This window comes from Zalophus californianus, chromosome 6 (assembly GCF_009762305.2).
Source record: "Zalophus californianus isolate mZalCal1 chromosome 6, mZalCal1.pri.v2, whole genome shotgun sequence".
Taxonomy (NCBI): domain Eukaryota; kingdom Metazoa; phylum Chordata; class Mammalia; order Carnivora; family Otariidae; genus Zalophus; species Zalophus californianus.
In genome coordinates this window covers 64,797,960-64,818,938 of record NC_045600.1, presented here as the reverse complement: position 1 = coordinate 64,818,938, position 20,979 = coordinate 64,797,960, and the positions used below count along the sequence as shown (strand labels likewise).

At 41.4% G+C, this 20,979-nt stretch overlaps 1 protein-coding gene and 1 pseudogene across 6 annotated transcripts in view; one reads left to right on the top strand and one right to left on the bottom strand.

The window, feature by feature from the left end:
* Positions 1–20,979, bottom strand: part of STRN3 (striatin 3) — a 104,892-nt gene that overhangs the window by 70,779 nt on the left and 13,134 nt on the right. The window lies entirely within an intron of this gene.
* On the top strand, positions 16,730–18,408 carry LOC113908680 (annotated as a pseudogene).

Below are 20,979 nucleotides of genomic sequence, written 5' to 3'. Positions count from 1 at the left end.
TGTGATTATCACAGGAGAGCCTTAAAAAAAAAAAATTTACTTGATATTGACAGCAGATCACTTTTAAACTGCAAGACCACTAGAGGTCATCAGAGCAAAACATTCAACACTGAACTAATTACCAGCCTCAAGTTATTTCACAATTACTATAGTTTCCAATGTTTCTAAAATAAGAGTATCTTGCTTAAAACAAAGAAATAAATTACTTAACAAAATCTCTTTTGAGGCACCTGGGTGGCTCAGTTGTTAAGCGTCTGCCTTCGGCTCAGGTCATGATCCCAGGGTCTTGGGATGGAGCCGAGACCTGCATCGGGCTCCCTGCTCCAGGGAGGCCTGCTTCTCCCTCTCCCACTCCCCTTGCTTGTGTTCCCTCTCTGGCTGTGTCTCTCTGTGAAATAAATAAAATCTTTAAAAAAAAAATCTACTTTACTCTAAGAGTTTTCTTACTTTAAACAAAACTTAAATGCTAACACTAGAGACAGGTCAGTTTTGTTTAATGATTATTAAACATGCTCTACAACTTTTTGGAAAACTGACAATATACTTAGAGACTATAAAACCATCAACAAGCAAATTTTAACATCCCAAGGAATTAGCAAAGTTAATTCTTAAATACTTTATGTAGAGAAGCAAATTAAAGAAAAAACAGGTTATAGCAACTATTAATAAATTCAAGACACCACTATTTAAAATAGTAGGCTCTCAGCAGCTCTATTCTGCCCACAGGTCCTGTTCCTGTGCTATTAATAAAAACACCTTTTGGGGGCACCTGCGTGGCTCAGTCAGTTGAGTGGATGCATTCAGCTCGGGTCAGGATCTCAGGGTCCTGGGATCAAGCCCCAAGTTGGGCTCCCAGCTCAGAGCGGAGTCCGCTTCTCTCTCCCACTCCTACTGGTGTTCTAATAAATAAGATATTTGAAAATAAACAAACACCTTTTGGCACATTAATTAATTAAAATAAAATAGGCTCTCAACAAGTATTAGTACCCTCTCCCCTAATGATCAACTGAAATTATAAAAGTGGTTCTATTCCAAGCACTTAAATATCTGGAATTAAGCAAGGGTCAGCCAGCTATAAATCATATAAAAGTATAAAGACTCAGCTGACCCACTGACATTTTACATAAAATGAAATAGAAAATAATTCATTTAATACAGAGGTTTCAAAACCTAGGTAATTATCAGAATCATTAAGGAACTTAGATATTAAAACAGACATTAAACTTAGCCTCATAATTCAGTATGGTGAGGCACTACACAGAAAGCTTTGTATAATCATCTAGTGATATAAAAGCTGTTCCCCACTTAACAAGGTGGACTCAAACGGCATACTATGCTTTCAAGAATGAACAAAAAGCCTGCTCGCAATAGCTTAGAAAGTTTTCACAAAAATAACTTTCCAGGGCACCTAGGTGGCTCAGTCAGTTAAGTGTCTACCTTCAGCTCAGGTCATGATCCCAGGGATCCTGGGATCAAGACCCTGTGTTGGACTCCCTGCTCAGTGGGGAGCCTGCTTCTCCCTCTCCCTCTGCCACGCCCGTGCCCCCCCATGCTCTCTCAAATAAAATCTTTCCAAAAAAAATAACTTTCCAATATTATAGACTGGTAAGAATTCTAGAGAAAAGAGAAACACTAAAAATTACTAAGATTTCCAGAGGCAAATAAAATCTGTATTTTGTTATCTCTTCTATCAGAGACTAAAACAAAAGTTAATAAAAATACCACTCCATGCTCAATAATCCCAATGTCATTTTTCATGGTTAATAGTTGGTTTAAAGCATAAGAGATTTTCAACTACCAACTCTGTTCTATTAAGTTCTCATTTATCTGGTATTTGAAAGCATTATGTTCTAGGTAAGCCCATTTTCCATAAACGGAGGAAGTATAGCCCCCCTTTAAGTATAAACCTGTAAGCCATTTTAATGAACTCTCTAAAAACATGTTTACTGACATAGTTAACTACTTTGTAAATCTGTTATAAATTACATCCCATACAAGTTCAGAAAAAACTCCAAAATAATGCAAAAGAGTAACATGGTATCAATAGTACTTATTCAGAATCTGGGGAACAAAAGACTGACACATGCCTTGAGCTGCACAGAGCCACTTCTCCTATCAAAATACTACACTTAAAACATTCTACCAACTGGGGCGCCTGGGTGGCTCAGTCATTAAGCATCTGCCTTCGGCTCAGGTCATGATCCCAGGGTCCTGGGATGGAGCCCCACGTCGGGCTCCCTGCTCCGCGGGAAGCCTGCTTCTCCCTCTCCCACTTCCCCTGCTTGTGTTCCCTCTCTAGCTGTATCTCTCTCTGTCAAATAAATAAATAAAAGTTAAAAAAAAAGTCTACCAACTTTTTTTTAAAGATTTTATTTATTTATTGGGGGGGAGGTGGGGGAACACAAGCTAGGGGAGGGGCAGAGAGAAGCAGACTCCCCGCTAAGCAGGGAGCCAAACATGGGGCTTGATTCCAGGACCCCAGGGTCATGACCTGAGCCAAAGACACTTAACCGACTGAGTCACCCAGATGTCCCTCTACCAACTTTTTATTTTTTATTTTTTTAAGATTTTATTTATTTTTTGACAGAGGGACAGCAAGAGAGGGAACACAAGCAGGGGGAGTGGGAGAGGAAGACGCAGGCTTCCCGCCGAGCAGGGAGCCAGATGTGGGGCTCAATCCCAGGACCCTGGGATCATGACCTGATCCGAAGGCAGACGCTTAACAACTGAGCCACCCAGGTGCCCCCCTCTACCAACTTTTTAAAAGAGTTTTCTTGACTCTTGGTCAAGTTTATTATCTCTTTTATTGAAGTACTAGCAACAAGCTTCCCTCTTCCCTCAACGATTCTATTTTGTAGCAAGTGAAGAATCCAAATTATATCTAAGCTAAGGATAAATAAACTCCACTACTTATAACATATTTTATTGTTACTTATGTATCTTTGAAAAGAGAATGAAATTCTTTTTGAGATATGGCCAGGTATAAATTTTTTAAAAAGTGACTAAGTGGAAAAGGCTTCTATATATAAGTGACTTTCAGCTTTCGTTTTTTTTTTTTTTCTGCTGACAAGATTCTTCAGGAAAGCCAATAATGATTACGTTGACTAAGTATAATACTACATTCTCGAGACTGGTATGTTTCTTAAAACCTTTTTTCTTATAATTTTTTTATATATCCCAGGAGATATTTCAAATTTTATAGTAAAAATAAAGATTACAAATAGGGTGCCTGGGTGGCTCAGTTGGCTGGGCGACTGCCTTCGGCTCAGGTCATGATTCCGGAGTCCCGGGATTGAGCCCCGCATCGGGCTCACTGCTCAGCGGGGAGTCTGCTTCTCCCTCTGACCTTACCCCTCTTGTGCTCTCTCTAATAAATAAAATCTTCAAAAAAAAAAAAAGATTACAAATAATAAAAAATAATCTTATAAGCAAATTTTCAAGAGCAGCAACTCTGAGGCGTCTAGGTGGCTCAGTTGGTTAAATGTCTGCCTGCGGCTGGGGTCATGATCTAGGGTCCTGGGATCAAGCCCCGCACTGGGCTCCCTAGCGGGGAGCCTGCTTCTCCCTCTCTCTCTGGCCTGCTGCTCCCCCTGCTTGTGCGCTCTGTCAAATAAATAAATAAAATCTTAAAAAATTAAAAAAAAAAACAGCAGCCGAGGGGAATTTATTACTCTCTCAAGCACTTTTTTAGTCCTCAATTAAGGAAATTTCTAACCAGGTAAGCTACTTAAAATCATTATAAATTTTGAGATACTAATGTGAAACAAAAAAGACATGCTTAGCTGTGAATTTGACTAGCAGAGGTCTACATTCCTTTACCAAAACCCTTCAGGCCAGATGTGTTCTGGAATTTATTACTGAAGTGTATATACTACATATTAGGTAACACCTCATTCACTGCCAACTGCGGCAGTAACAAAATCAAACAAATACAACAAAGTATATGACTTTTCAGTAAGTGGGATAAAGACTATAAATAGCTTTGTATCACTTCAGATAAGGTTCCTGCCATCAATTAGTTAAAAAAACCTTTTGATTATCAGAATTTCGGGACTTGAGAATTGTAAATTGAAAAGGAGGAATAATAACCATCACAAGTATCTGTCAAGTATGCTACGTGCCAAACAGTTTTAAGTATTTAAGTGTATGAACTCATTTACTCCTTAAAATGATCCTGAGTAGGTATTATTTTCCCCGCGTTACAGAAGAGACAAATCGGGTACAAAGGGGTTAAGAAACTTGGCCAACATCCTAATAATAGCAGTGAGACCCTAAGATTTGAATCTAAGCAGTCTCACTCTAGAGCAGCTTCTCCTGATCACCAAACTACACACTATAAAGCTGCTCCACAGAGTGGGGAGAGAAAATCGGGTAGAGAAATAATGTCAGGGTTGACAATCTCATGATACTACCAGGTCCCCTCCCAAACCCAAGGTAGACATCATAACTGTGCCTCAGTAGTGTTAGAAAAGAATTCACATAAGTAACTTAGGCTCTAGGCAGTCATGACAAAACTTTATGAACCAGCAAGCAGGATGCAAAATATCTGCCAGTCCAATTTCATACTAAGAAAATCAAAACACTAAACAAAATCAAGTGTCCTTGTTTTGCCACTAATTAAACAAATGTCACTAAAACATAAGCTCCACAAAATTATGGATATTTCTCTTGTTCACTGATGTATTCCTTTTTTTTTTCACTGATGTATTCCTATTACCCAGGATAGTACATGGCATAAGTAAAAACTCAATAAATATTTGTTGCTGAAAAAATGAAGTCATAATTAGTTTCTCAGTTTCCTCAGTTGTAAAATATTGGAATGACCATATGTATATAATTTCTAGCTAAATCTTAAACCTGGAAGTATCTAATTCATCTACAGTAAATGACAATACTTTAAAAAAAACAATGAGACATTTTATACATGCATAAAGGAAGAACTCACTTCGGTTAAGCAAGTGTTTGTGATTCCAGAAATTCTGTTCATCTAGTCTATGTTAATTCAGTACATTAATGATCAAAATTAAGAAGATACTTAAGACATTTAAAACTCAGCATGAGGGGCTCCTGAGTGGCTCAGTCAGTTAAGCATCGGACTCTTGATTTCGGCTCAGGCTGAGATCGAGCCCCAAGTCGGGCACCATGCTCAGGGTGGAATCTGCTTTTCCCTCTCCCTCTGCTCCTTCCCTCGTTCACTCCACAAAATAGGAGGTCTCCAATTTTGCCCACTTGTGACCAAAGTCCCTGGTATGGGCAAGATAGTCAGAACCCCTATTTACAGGTGGTGGGTCAAAAGCACAGATGACAATCTGCATTGGCAATTAGCACCCAAAGTGGGGGAGGGGAATGGAGTGTGTTTTGTAGGACTGAGCCCTTAAACCTGTGGGATCTGATGCTATCTTCAGGTAGATACTGTCAGAATTGAGTAAAATTGCAGGACACCCAGCTGGTATCACAGAAATGCTTAATGTTTAGAAAAACCCCACATTTGGGATGCCTGGGTGGCTTAGTCGGTTGAGCGTCTGCCTTCTGCACTGGGCTTCCTGCGCAGCGGGAAGCCTACTTCTCCCTCTGCCTGCTGCTCCCCCTGTGCACTCTCTGACAAGTAAATAAATAAAATCTTAAAAACACACACACACAGGGTGCCTGGGTGGCTCAGTTGGTTAGGCGACTGTCTTCGGCTCAGGTCATGGTCCTGGAGTCCCGGGATCGAGTCCCACATCCGGCTCCCTGCTCAGCAGGGAGTCTGCTTCTCTCTCTGACCCTCCTCCCTCTCATGCTCTATCTCATTCTCTCTCTCAAATAAATAAATAAAATCTTTAAAAAAAAAAAACCACACACACACACTTGGTGTCTGAAATGAAGTACAGCTGACCCACAAACAACAGTAGTTTGAGCTGCATGAGCCCACTTATAAACAGATTTTTTTGACAAATATTATACAATATTGTTAAATGTACTTTCTTTTCCTTATGATTTTTTTTTAAAGATTTTATTTATTTATTTGACAGAGAGAGAGACAGCGAGAGAGGGAACACAAGCAGGGGGAGAGGGAGAAGCAGGCTTCCCGTGGAGCAGGGAGCCCGATACGGGGCTCAATCCCAGGACCCAGGGACCATGACCTGAGCCGAAGGCAGATGCTTAAGGACTGAGCCACCCAGGCGCCCCTCTTTTCCTTATAACTGTTAACATTTTCTTTTCTCTAACTTATTTTATTATAACAATACAGTATGTATATAATACATACAACATTGTTAACTATGTTATCCATAAGGCTTCCCTTCAACAGTAGGTTATTAGTAGTGAAGTTTTGGGGGAGTCAAAAGTTAAATGAGGATTTTCAACGATGCAGGGGTCAGCACCTCCTAACCCCTGCAAGGTTCAAGAGTCAACTGTACTGATAAACTATGGATAGCACAGGAGATACAGATGAGATGAGTTTTTCCTCACAGGGGCAGTCTCAGATTTTGCTCAGAAATGATGTGCATTTGGCTGAAACACCTTCAAGAACCCAAGCATTTATCAGGAATCTGAAAATTACAGTAGTAGCTATACATGATATATTTGCAAATAAGATGAGAACCTAATCTAAAAGGTTAATAAACCTTTTACCTAATATCATTACTCCTATATTTCTTTTACTTTCTGTACTATGCAGACAGTAAATTCTCTGAAAACATAGGCCACAGTTATAGCCCTCCGATACCACCTTAACATCCTGCAAATCGCATTTTCCATTCTGTATAATGCAGTGCCAACTAAATATGTGTCGAATAAATTAATGTTTCTCTGAGTCTAAGAAATAAAAAAGTATCATTCACTCTGGCTCACACATACTTTAATGTAACTGAGATACAAAGCCCCACTACTAAATCAAAGGTATCAATGATTTTTTTCAGGAGTAAACTGTGCTACTTAATTAGAATTTGTTAACAGATGCTCAAGTCAGAGGGGGAAAATGCTGAATTTTAACACACACATTTTCTCTCTCTCTCTCTCACACACACGCATGTGCGCGCATAGCTTACACTGTGTAGTGTTTCTCAAATCCACAAAGCTGCTCTAGCCATTAATTCTTCTATGCTGTTTATGCCAATTCCTACATTTAATGAGTTATGGATATTTTTGCTAGTACACCATATTTTCAGTTATTTACTCTTAATTTTACCAAATACATTTACTAAACAAATATATACAATACAAAGTACAAATTTGCTGAGCCACAGTAAAACAAAATTAAAGCATATAACTGGTGATAAAACCACAAAACTGGGACAGAATATAAATTTTCTCTTTTTAAATGTCTAGACTCTAAAGAGTAAGATTAATAAAGGAAATGAATCCTGTGCAATTATAGACTTAATGATGACAATAATGATAAGCTATACCAAGAAACAGAAATAAAGCCCAGAGATAAGAACATCTATGTCATTCCAATTCAGAAATGTGGACCTGAGACAGGACAAGAAACTACAAATTTAGGAGACTCCTTTACGTATTTCAAAAAAAGAAAAATCCTGGCTCAACGATCCAAGGAGCTAAACAGAGGTAATGTGACAGCAAACCAGAGTGTTAGGGTACTCTACTAGAGTCTTTAAGGGTACAAGACTCTTAAGAGATAGCACAAACTTGGTATTTTTTAAGGGGGGGGGGGGACGACACACCTTCCTTAACCTGTAAGTTTATAAGAAAAGTGCCAGAAAATGTGACCATAACTGTCAGCCTAAAACGGACACTGCACAGGAGATTCCCTCTGTGACAATACTAGAAAAGGAAGTAACTGGGATTAAGATAATTAATTATGACTTAGTCTACCTCAAATAATATAAGAAAGAGAATACACTGACCAGCTACTTTGGGGTTAAGTTAGCTATATTCCTAGGCTCTATTTTCATCAGCCTATGACCAGATATGATCATATTGGATGGCTTTGTTAAACAAGGAAGCCACTAGACTGAGTTGGCTTTAATGCCTTAGTAGCCTACATAAGCAAACCAAAACCTAAACCTGTAATGCCTAAAGGTTAAGAAATCCAAACCTAGGAACAACCAATCACGAACAGCCAACAAGGCTTTCCCAAATAATGCCACCTCCTTGTTAATTGGAGGTGAATTGGAGCTGAATCCTGTCTGCGGAGCCCTCGTAACAATTTCTGGTTTGCTGGTGCTCAATTTGAATTGATCTTTGTACAAATAAACCCAAAAATTTAACAGCCTGCAGTTATATTGAAGGTAAGGTGAAGGAGGGCAAAGAGGAAACCTCCTTCACCATTACATTTGAAGCTGCCTGAACAAAAGAACTTGTGTTCACTTTTATATCATCCAGAGTGCCCTACACATACTAGAGATTTGTTTAAATATTAGTTCTGCTGCTTATTCTTGCAACAATTATTTACAGAGTGCTTCCTATGGTTTTAGGGATACAGTGATGCACAAAAGGACAATACAATCCTACTCTCACAGAGCTTATAGCCTACTATAGGAGAGAGAGTAAACAGATCAGGCCTGTGCAATGCAGCTCAATAAATATGATAAAGGAAGTTCACCACATAGGAGGAGGACCTAATTTATACTTGCAGGCTCAGAGATGATTTCCCAGAGGAAATAACAGCTAAATTCTCAATTGAAGAGAAAATAGTTCAAACAGGAGAGGAACTGTTCCATGCAGAGAGAACAGCATGTGTGAAGGCCTAAGGGGAAAGAGGACACACTAACTTTACCAGAATTTAAAGAAACAAAGCATGACTAGAACTTTATATGTCTCAGGGGAGAGGGGTAGAAGAGAGGAAGGAGACGAGATACCAGGGAGATAAAGCTGGAAGCCATGTCGTAAAAAGACTTATTAGAAAAATACCACTAAAAAGCCATATGTATCTGAATATATCAGTATGTTATATATAGTATAACATACATAATATAAAAAAAGTTATGAAGATCTCTTAAATATTCTCCAACACAACAGCAGAGGTAATAGTATAGAAAAAGCTCAAGAGCAACAAATGACCTGATATAAAAACGGGCCGATCTGAATAGACCAAAATGATATACAAATGGCCAACAAGCATATGAAAACAGTCAACATCACTGATCATTAAAGAAATGTAAGCCAAGCTACAACAACCTCAGAACTGTTAGAATGACTACTTAAAAAAAAAAAAGGCAGGGGGGAGAGAAAGAAAAGAAAAAAAAAGAGAAAAAAAATAACAAGTGTTGACAAAGATATAGAGAAATTGAAACTTGTCCCTTGTATGCATCACCTAGCTTCCAAAGAATATCAAATTTGATTATCTTCTTTCACCTCACCTTCCCTCTACCTTTTCCCCTTCTCCCACCCCCAGTGATGTATTTTAAAGCAATTTCCAGATATCTTATTTCACCCATAAATACTTTTGTGTACTTTGGTAACAAATGAGGGTATTTCATTTATATGAACAAAATGCCATTACCACACCTAGTAAAATTAACAGTGATTCTTTGTATTATCAAATAGCCAATCCAGGGGTGCCTGGGTGGCTCAGGTGGTTAAGTGTCTGACTCTTAATTTTGGCTCAGGTCATGATCTCAGGGTCATGAGATTGAGCCCCACATTGGGCTCCCCAACTCAGCACAGTCTGCTTGAGATTCTCTTCCTCTGTCCCTCCACCCACTCTCTCTCTCAAATAAATCTTTAACAAAAAATAGCCAATCCATATTCATATTCCCCCAAGTGTCTCATCAACATATTTTTACAGATTTTTAAAATCATATCAGATGGTTATGTCTCTGAAAGGTAAAGAACCTTGGGGAACCTGGGTGGCTCAGTTGGTTAAGCATCTGCCTTCTGCTCAGGTCATGATCTCGGAGTCCTGGGATTGAGCCCCATGCAGAGCTCCCTGCTCAGCGGGGAGTCTGCTTCTCCCTCTACCCCTTCCCCTGGCTTGTGCTCTCTCTCAAACAAATAAAATCTTTAAAAGGGGGGGCGGTTGAAGAATCTAACTGCGTGGAGAATTTTAAGTGAAAAAAAGGAACACAGGAATAGAAAATATAATGCTGAGGGGGAAAAAAAGACACCAAAGAGTACTTACTGTAAAACTGCAATGTTAAAATATAAAATAGGTAAAAGTAATCTGTGATGATGAAAGTCAGATTAGTAGTAACTTCTGGTTGGGAGTGGTGACAAAGTAAGAACAAAATAGACACATCTGGGGCACTAGTAATATTCTCCATTTTGATCTCCATCTTGAGTGATTGTGACACTGGTGTATAAGTTTGTAAAAATTCATCAAATTGTATATTTAAGATCACTATACTAAATGGATGTTATACTTCAAGTTCAGGGAAAATATACTAAAATATCACTCATCTTTTTGAGTATTTATATTTTTATATAAAGTATCACCTACCACATACATATCCTAACACCAAAATATTAATATGGTTATCTCTAGACGGTGAGGTAAGTCATTTGCATTTTCTTTTCTAGGCTTTTCTACAGTCTCCCCACAATTAAAAGTAAAACATTTTAAAATTAAGAATATTGCTATCAGGGCGCCTGGGGGGGCTCAGTCAGCTGGGCATCTGCCTTCGGCTCAGGTCATAATCCCCGGGTCCTGGGACTGAGCCCAGTGCATTAGGCTCCCTGCTCAGTAGGAGGCGTGCTTCTCCCCCACCCCCGGCTTTTACTCTCTCTTGCTCTCACACTCTCTCTCTCAAATAAATAAATAAAGCCAAAAAAAAAAAAAAAAGAATATTGCTATCAATCTAAACATTCCCTCTAAAACATTCATTTATCTTCTCCTCACATTGATAAAAATATACATAATTTTTTTCTCCCACACAATTTGTCTTCCTACTCCACATTGCAGGTTTTAAACAGCTCTGTTACTAGTCAAAACAAATGAGTATTAAAATCCAAGTTTTCATCCCTGGCTAGAGAGAAATAGAGAGCTTATAGTATACTTAGGATGCTCAATGTACTGGTCTAAGCACTGGGGATATATATACATATACACACACACACCCTGTTTTCAACTTAGATGCCAGTACATTCCTGCCTGACATGTCACTCTTCTGTTCAAAACTCTGCAATGGCTGCCCATCTCACTCAGAAAAGAAAGCCTGAGTCCTTACCATGGCCAAGAGAGTCTTAATAGTCTAGTCCTTTTTTATTTTTAACATCTCAGCTCTCCCCTCCTACCACTCTCCCCTACACTTCACTCTACCTCAACCATATTGATCACCCCTACTAGTTTCTGAACACATCTAGCACCTACTTTTCTTGGGGCCTTGGTCGCAATGGCAGTGAGTTCTTCCACCACATAACTAACTCCCCCTTACCACATCTTTGCTCATATGTAGTCTTCTCAATGAGACCTATCCTAACTTTCCTTTCAAAAAGCACAAACTGTTCCACAGCCCTGTATACCCCCATCCCTTACTCTCTTTTTCTTCGTACAATACTTACAACTTTCTAACAATACTTTTCATTTATTCACATAATTTCACAATAACTTATTTATAGATTATCACTTCTCTCCTCCCACCCTCAGGCCAAATAAAAACTAAGTTCTGTGAGAGCAGGGATATTTGAATGTTTAGTTCTAGGTTATATCCCAAGCATTTTTTTTTTTTTAATTTCCTTAAGTAATCTCTACACCCAATGTGGGGCTCAAACTCACAACCGGAGATCAAGAGTCCCACGCCTTTCCAAATGAGCCAACCAGCTGCCACTATCCCAAGCATTTAGAAGGTGTCTGGCAACTAGCAGGTAAGGAAAGGAGGGAAGAAAGAAGAAAAAAGAAAAGACCTGTGGAAGGTTTAATGACATACCCAGATGGGTGGTAATTAGAAGGAAAATTACAATGGCAAATGATGTTTTATTGAAATTACAAATTAAAATTAGTGAAATATCTTCTCAAGAGTAAGGACTCACTCAGTAAAACTTCTACTGGTATTCAGCACAATTCATCATATTTAGTTTTATACACATTTATATTCCCCTATTATAAAGTGTGTAAATTGTAGGGGTGCCTGGGTGGTGGTGGGTTAAGTGGCCGACTCTTGACTTTGGCTCAGGTCATGATCTCAGGGTCCTGGGATAGAGCCCCACATCGGGCTCCCCACTCAGCGGGATTCTCTTCCTCTGCTCCTTCCCCCACTCATGCTCTCTCAAATAAATAAATCTATCTTAAAAAGAAAAAGAAGCAGCAGCTATATGAAGGGTACACTGATGTGCTACCCAGATTCCCCTTCAGAAGTGAATAATTTCTGGGGCGCCTGGGTGGCTCAGTCGTTTTGGTTAAGTATTGGCTTTAGGCTCAGATCATGATCCCAGGGTCCTGGGATTGAGCCCTGCATGCTCCCTGCTCAGTGGGGAGTCTGCCTCTCTCTCTCTCTCTCTCTCTGCCCCTCCCCCTCTCCCTCTGCCCCTCCCCAGCTTGGGCACTTTCTCTCAGATAAATTAAAAAAAAAAACTGAACAATTTCTTGTATAGCTGCTGGAAGTGCTGCTGGAAAACAGTCTTCACCTGTCATGGCCTTTTCAGGAATTGCCTCAGCTAAAGACAGGTGCCTGCCCAAGTGGCCTCCATCAAGTAACTGATTAAAACAAGGGCACAGAGGTGCCTGGGTGGCTCAGTTGGTTGGGCAGCTGCCTTCGGCTCAGGTCATGATCCCAGGACCTCGGGATCGAGCCCCGCATTGGACTTCCTGATCCACAGGGAGCCTATTTCTCCTCTCCCTCTGCCTGCAGCTCCCCCAGCCTGTGCGCTCTATCTCACTCTGTCAAATAAAAATTTTAAAATTTAATTTTAAACAAAAACAGGGGCGTAAGGGCGCAGCACCTTCCCACAACTCTGGACAACTCTGAGAGTTATTCCAGCTTCAGAGCTCCCATGGAGTCAACTGTGGCTTTTGTTGATAGTACATTACAGCCCAACTTTTCCCTTCTGTTTCCTTTCCATTCTTTCTACAGATGTTGATCCTAAAAACATCCCCTAATAGACTTCTGCATGCAAATCACCATCTCAGTTTCCCCAGGGAAACTAACTTACAGCCACTGGTGATGGGAATGGTCCAAGAAAGCAGGCTCTACAGTGAAGTTTTGGAGTTGGATCACCTAGCTGCCCAGCTTCAGAGAAACCCATCACTGGTGATGAGCAGAACAGGGAGCCCCTTGCACAAAGTGGCAGTCAACAGTTAAAACTTTCACTGTAGGTAAACTGGGTAGTTTTCCAGTGAAAGGGAATACAGACGTTGGCCAACTTTTTATTTTTATTTTTTTAAAAGATTTTTATTTATTGAGAGAAAGAGAGAGAATGATAGCATGAGAGGGAGGAGGGTCAGAGGGAGAAGCAGACTCCCTGCTGAGCAGGGAGCACGATGCGGGACTCGATCCTGGGACTCCAGGTTCATGACATGAGCAGAAGGCAGTCGCTTAACCAACTGAGCCACCCAGGCACCCTGGCCAACCTTTTTTAAAGGACTAGATACTATTTTGTATTCTATTCTTATTTGTTGTTTTCATTTTTTAACTTTTTAAAAATGGGGTATAACAAAAACAGGTAGGCCCAGAACTGGATTTGACCTGCAAGCCATGGTTTGCCAAACCCTGCACTATAAGGTACAATGTATTAGGCATTTAAGAAATATAAGGAAAACAGTAATTATAAGGATCATGAAATTAGGCTGTCGTTACTAAAGGCAATTAACCCTCTGGAAAAAATGTAACAAGAGGTCAAAGTGAGTAATGGGGAATTAAAAACTAAATATGAAAGCCAGAAGGTTCTTTGGTAGCATAAAAAGTCACTCATCTGTAGCAGCTAAGGTCACAGAAGGTTAAGGGGCAGGACCAGGTCTTAATCATGAGTAGCAGAGCTCCAAAGAAAGTTAAACTCTCAGAACAGGTCTGCTTTATCAAGGTTAAGGAATGAATAGAAAAAGAGAAAGACTTGGAACCCTGAAAAAACAGAATGGGGATATGGGTTGATTAACCTGAAAATCCAACCCTCAGGTCCCCCTGAGCCCCCTGAGCGTGGAGAAGGAACCTACACACCCTAAGTCCTAGTGTTACTCTTATTAATAAGAGGAGCAGAGTAAAGACCTCTGAAATTCTCTCCTTCATGAAAGATATTACAACAGAAGTTCTAAGAATCATCTTTTCCAAACTGTGGAAATTACAAAGCACTGCAGCTATCTAGGGAGTGTTTATTCAACAAATATGGCTGAATTCTGTTAGGACTGGCAAGCTCTGCCACTTTGTCATTTGCCCTATTCTCCTTACATCCCAGTTCCATGTAGCCATGAAAAACCAACAGCCTGCAATTACAGTGAAAATTCGCAGCCACTAGAGGGGCCAGAATAGGATTGGAGCTCCTTCAAAGTCACACTCCCAGAGAACTGCCATTATTTGACCTATCTGGCAGTTCCCCGGAAGACTCTACTCTAGCAAAGCTGTCTTTATTTGACCTGACTCAGCTCATCTAGTCCAAACAGCCTTTTCTCTGGGTGCCTTTGTCCAAAAACAGTCAGAGGCAATTGTCAAACACTGTGGCCCTAAACTTTAGGCTCTGTACAAGCAGAAAAAGAATGCTAGAACAGAGGTGTAAACTGCCTGGCTGAGTGCTAAAGGCATGTACAAAACATACACATAGAGTCCCTTAGCAAAAACTGGAAGACTTACATGTTCCAGGCATCCAAGGAAGTATCTGTCTATTCATTAGCTTACAGTAACCACATATGACAACAAAATACAGACTTTATGGTATGGTATTAATATCAGCAGTAAAGAATCCAGGGGGTGGGGGGAGAGCAGTCAATATAAACTATATCCCTAAGGAAACACAATTAACTTACTAGACTAAGATTTTAAAACAACTATTTTAAATGTTAAAACTAAAGGAAACCATGTCTAAAGAACTGAAGGAGAATATGAAAATGATGTGTCACCAAACTGACAATGCCAACAAAAATTATTTTTAAAACAATCAAATAGAAATTATAGATTTGAGAAATACAGTAACTAAAATGAAAAATTCAATAGACAGGCTCACAGTAGATATGTGCTGGCAGAAGAATCAGCAAATTTTGAAGGCAGTTCAACTGAGATTAGCCAGTCTGATAAAAATAAAGAATGAGGATAAATGAACAGAGTCTCAGAAACCTGTGGGATACCATTAGGATACCAATAAATGCATAATGGAGAGATGAGAGAGAAAAGGACAGAGTATTTGAATAAGGGCCCCAAATTTCCCAGTTTGATTTAAAAAAAAAAATTAATATAGACATCCAAGAAGCTCAATGGATTTCAAGGAGCCTAAACTGAAAGAGATTGGCTCAACACATATCATGATCAAAACTGTTAACGGGGCGCCTGGATGGCTCAGTCATTAAGTGTCTGCCTTCAGCTCAGGTCATGATCCCAGGGTCCTGGGATTGGGCCCTGCATCCGGCTCCCTGCTCAGCGGGGAGTCTGCTTCTCCCTCTCCCACTCCCCCTGCTTGTGCTCTCTGTCAAATAAATAAAATCTTTAAAAACAAAAAAAGTCAACAGTCAGCAAGAAAAGGAGTATCTTGAAAACATCAAGAAAAAAGCAACTTATCACAAACAAGATTAACAGCTGATTTCTCAGAGAAACCATGGAAGTGGTAGAATGATATATTCACAGCAGTGAAAGAGTGTCAACCAAGAATCTATATCCAACAAAACTGTCCTTCAAAACTGAAGGAGAAATTAAGACATTCCTGATAAACAAAAACTGAAAAAGCTTGCTAGTAGACTTGCCCTAAAAAAAAATACTAAAAGGAGCCCTTCAGGGTAAAATGAGAAGCCACTAACCAGTAATTCAAATCCATATGAAAAATACAGAGCATCAGTACAGGCAACTTTTCAGGTAACTATAAAAAACACTGTATGTTTTTTGTTTGTAACTTTTTTTTCCCCTCATATGTGATTTAAAAGAGGACCACATTCAGCAGATAGTTAGAAATGCGTTGGTAGTATACAATGGATAAAGATGTAATTTTTAGAGGCACCTGGGTGGCTCAGTTGGTTAAGCATCTACCTTTGGCTCAGGTCATGATCTCAGGGTCCTGGGATTGAGCCCCGCATTGGGCTCCTTGTTCAGCGGGGAGCCTGTTTCTCCCTCTCCCTCTGCTGCTCCCCCTGGTATTCTCTAGCTCTCTAATAAATAAAATCTTAAAAAAATTAAAAAACTACAGTAAAAGAACAAGTTAAAATGGTACACACAAAAAAATTAATTAAATGGCCAGGGGCGCCTGGGTGGCTCAGTCAGTTAAGTGGCTGCCTTTGGCCCGGGTCTTGATCCCAGGGTACCAGGATCGAGCCCCACGTTGGGCTCCCTGCTCAGCAGGAAGCCTGCTTCTCTCTGTCTCTCCCTCTGCCTGCCTCTCTGCCTACTTGTGCTATCAAAAAATAAAATCTTTAAAAAATAAAATAAATGGTACACCAGAAAATATCTAACACAAAAGAAGACAATAATAAAGGAAAAGGGGGGGTGAGGAGGAGCGCGGGGCAGAAGATGCAGGTGGATGGATAGAGATCTTCCTTGCTTTCAGCAAATTTACAGCTGAGCCACAGAAGTAGAATTTAGCTTGGGAGAAGCAAGTGGAGACAAGCAGAAGAAATTCAGGAGTGCACACCGTGTGCTTGGGCAGTCGAGGAAGGCTTCCTGAAGGAGGTGAGACTTGGTCTCACTGGTAGGGACCAGTGTGGTAAAGCCCCAGCACCCTCACCATGGACTTCTAGCACCGCCCCGGGGGGAAGACCGGGAGTAGAGGCGTGGCCTCCTCCTCGGAGAGCAACCAAGATCGCAGGGAGCACCTCTGGCAGCTGGCCCTGGAGACCATCGACATCAACAACGACCCATATTTCATGAAGAATCATCTGGGCTCATATGAGTGCAAGCTGTGTCTGACCCTGCACAACAACGAGGGCAGCTACCTGGCACATACCCAAGGGAAGAAGCATCAGACCAACTTGGCCTGGCGAGCCGCCAAGGAGGCCAAGGAGGCCCCCCACCCAGCCAGCGCCAGAAAAGGTCAAGGTGGAGGTGAAGAAGTTTGTGAAGATTGGCCGCCCAGGCTACAAACTGACCAAGCAGAGGGACACGGAGATGGGCCAGCAGAGCCTCCTCTTCCAGATTGACTACCCTGAGATCGCCGAGGGCATCATGCCCCGCCACCGCTTCATGTCTGCCTATGAGCAGAGGATCAAGCCTCCTGACGGGCGCTGACAGTACCTGCTCAGGGCCGCCGAGCCCTATGAGACCATCGCCTTCAAGGTGCCCAGCAGGGGAGATCGATAAGGCCGAAGGCAAGCTCTGGACTCACTGGAATCGGGAAACCAAGCAGTTTTTCCTGCAGTTTCACTCCAAGATGGAGAAGCCACCAGCCCCTCCAAGCCTCCCTGCTGGGCCTCCTGGGAAGAAGAGACCCCCGCCCCCCCCCCCGATTGTCTCCCCCACCCCCGGCCGCCTCTGCCAGAGTCTTTGCCCCCGCCACCACCAGGAGGCCTGCCTCTGCCACCCATGCCGCCCAGTGGGCCTGCACCCTCAGGGCCTCCGGGCCCTCCCCAGCTGCCCCCCCCCAGCTCCCGGTGTCCACCCCCCGGCCCCAGGAGTCCACCCCCCAACATCTGGGGTCCACCCCCCGGCACCAGTGGTCCACCCACCAACATCTGGGGTTCACCCACCGACTCCGGGTATCCACCCTCCAGCCCCAGGGGTCCACCCACCTGCTCCAGGTGTCCATCCTCCCCCATCTGCTGGGGTTCACCCCCAGGCTCCAGGGGTACATCCACCAGCTCCTGCAGTTCACCCCCAGGCCCCGGGGGTGCACCCTCCAGCTCCTGCAGTTCATCCCCAGGCCCCTGGGGTCCACCCACCAGCTCCTGGGGTCTACCCCCAGCCTCCTGGAGTTCACCCCTCACATCCTGGGGTACATCCCCCAACTCCCATGCCCCCGATGCTGAGGCCCCCACTGCCCTCCGAAGGCCCTGGAAACATTCCTCCCCCTCCCCCAGCCAAATGAAAGGCAGCCCCTTCTCCAGGCAAGTCTGGTGTGTGTTTTCCTTCAGAGCTAAGTTTGGTGCTTTTGTATGGGGCTGTGTGGTGTCCCCACTGATCATTAAATGCCTTCCCCGAGGCCCGGCTTGCAAAAAAAAAAATAGTAATAATAATAATAATAATAAAGGAAAAGAGGAACAAAAGATATCTAATGTTCAGCAGTGATGTCTTCCCGTTTAAATAGTAATCTCTTACACACAAATCCATTCCTTATCACCCTTCTCTGCTTTACTTACCTCAATAGCACTTATCACCATCTGACCACCTTTATTTTCTTTCTCTACTCAATAGAATCTAAGCTTCAAGAGGGCAAGAGCTGTATCTTGTTTATAGCTTTATCCCCAAACACATGCCCATTGAGTAGGTGCTTAATAAAAAGCCAATGAATGAATAAATAAATGAACAATCAGTAGAAATAAGCCTTATGAGAAATGTCTCCCATTTTAAGAGCAGCCTACAAGGAAGGGCTATGTGTGCACATATACAACTTGTAGACTTGGTAGCAAGAAGATAAAGAACTTCCCATCTGATGGGTTTCTATTTTCTCTGCTAAGTAGGAGGTAAAGACATCTGCTGAGTTAGAGGGGAAGGTGGAAGAGCTGAAGATTTACAGACAGCAACTAGCTGCTTTGCGTGCTTCTGTTGAAAATTTCTGTATCAAATTCAAATTCTGATAGGTTTGATTGAGCACTGTTGCCTTAAATCAGCAGTCACATGATTTCATGTAAAATTGTTCACAAAAATTCATGCAGTCTTACCACTTAAAAAAATGTTCAAACTTTAAAAAAAAATCAAAATAAAATAAGCGCCTTGAATTCAGATTTTGAAAAGAACACTGTATCAAATGAAAACATGTATACCCTATAAGTACTGAATTTATCAATTTTTCTAAAGATTTTATTTATTTGACAAAGAGAGAAAACACAAGCGGGGGGAGCAGGAGTCAGAGGGAGAAGCAGGCTCCCCACAGAGCAAGAAGCCCGTTGTGCGGCTCGATCCCAGGACCCTGGGATTATGACCCAAGCCGAAGCCAGACACTTAACCAACTGAGCCACCCAGGTACCCTTGAATTTATCAATTTTAATACCAAGTAAAAATGAGTTACACCAAAAGAAATAAAAGCTGAGTCTTGAAGATATATTTGTACACTCATGTTTTAGCAGCATCATTCACACTAGTTAAAGGTATGTGCAATCCAAGTGTCCATCAACAGATGAATGGATAAGCAAACTGTGGCATATATATACAATGGTATATTATTCAGCCTTAAAAAGGAAATTTTGACATATGCTACATGGATGAACCTTGAGGACATAATGCTAAGTAAAATAAAGCAGTCACAAAGAGACTAATACTGAATGATTCCACTTACATAACGTATGTAGTCAAATTCACTGAGACGGAAGGTAGGAAGGTGGGTTACCAGTAACTGCAGGGATGGAGAATGGGTAGTTATCGTTTAATGGGTACAGAGTTTCAGTTTTACAAGATGAAAAGAGTTCTGGAGATGGACTGTAGTGATGGTTGCCCAGTACTAAAGTGTATACATAAAAATAGCTAAGATGATAAATTTTTTTTAAAGATTTTCTTTATTTGACGGAGAGAGCGAGAGAGCACAAGAAGGGGGAACAGCAGAGGGAGAGGCAGGCTCCCCGCCAAGCAGGGAGCCCTATGTAGGGCTCGATCCCAGGACCCTGGGATCATGACCCAAGCCGAAGGCAGACACTTAACCACCTGAGCCACCCAGGCGCCCAGCTAAGATGGTATTTATATTTGTATTTTAACACAATTTTAAAAATCGGGGTGGGGTGCCTGGATGGTTCAGTTGGCTAAGCATCTGACTCTTGGTTTCAGCTCAGGTAACCAACTCAAGGTCAGGAGATCAAGTTCCCAGTGGGAATCTGAGCTCAACATGGAGTCGGCTTAAGATTCTCTCTCCTCCTCCCCCTCTGCTCCTTCCCCCACTCGCACATGCACTCCCTCTCTCTCTCTAAAATAAATATATCTTTAAATAAAATTGGGAGGAAAAAGTCAATTATAGTATATTATGTATTAAAGCACAGCAAAAAATGATATCCTGTTACTTTTAAAGAAAAAAACCACTTTTTTAGACACTGAATTTAAATCATCTGTACTTCATGCCATATGTTTGTTTATACCAAAGCACAACAGAAGCTAAAGCTTTGAGATACCCATTATCTCTGAGAATGGGACTTTAAAAAATAAACTGAACCGGGGCGCCTGGGTGGCTCAGTCGGTTGACCATCTGTCTTGGGCTCAGGTCATGATCCCAGGGGCCTGGGATCGAGCTCCACATGGGGCTCCCTGCTCGGTGGAGAGCCTGCTTCTCCCTCTGCCTCTGCCGCTCCCCTTGCCTGTGCTCTCCTACTCTCTGTCAAATAAATAAATCTTAAATAGACAAATAAATAAATTGAACCTAGTATGCAAAAACTAGGATTTAAGGACACCAGAAACAGTGAAAACAATACAGAGCACAAAGACATGACAAACCAGAAAGATACAATATGGCTAAAAGAATAACTAAAGGAGAATCAAGGACCTAAAGTTTATGTAAGGCTGGTAAAGTGGAAGTAATAAAAATCTAGGGAGAAAGTGACCACATGATAATGGAAAATACAGGATATAAGAGAATTCTGAAAAGAACTGACAGAAGACCTAAAGAATACCAGGCTCCAAAAAAGTTCAGCAAAGATGGAATATAATCCTACAGGTAGGATCAAAACAAAATGTAGCACAGGAATGATAAATTCTACTTTTTATATAGCTAAAACTTCAGAAAATTACAATGATGGACATCTGAGACCATTAGAAGTCTGCACAGGAAGTTAGCTGGAGAAGTCAGAGAACTACAAGCTCAGAGAACCAATTATAAACAATTAAAGATTTAAGAAGACAAACC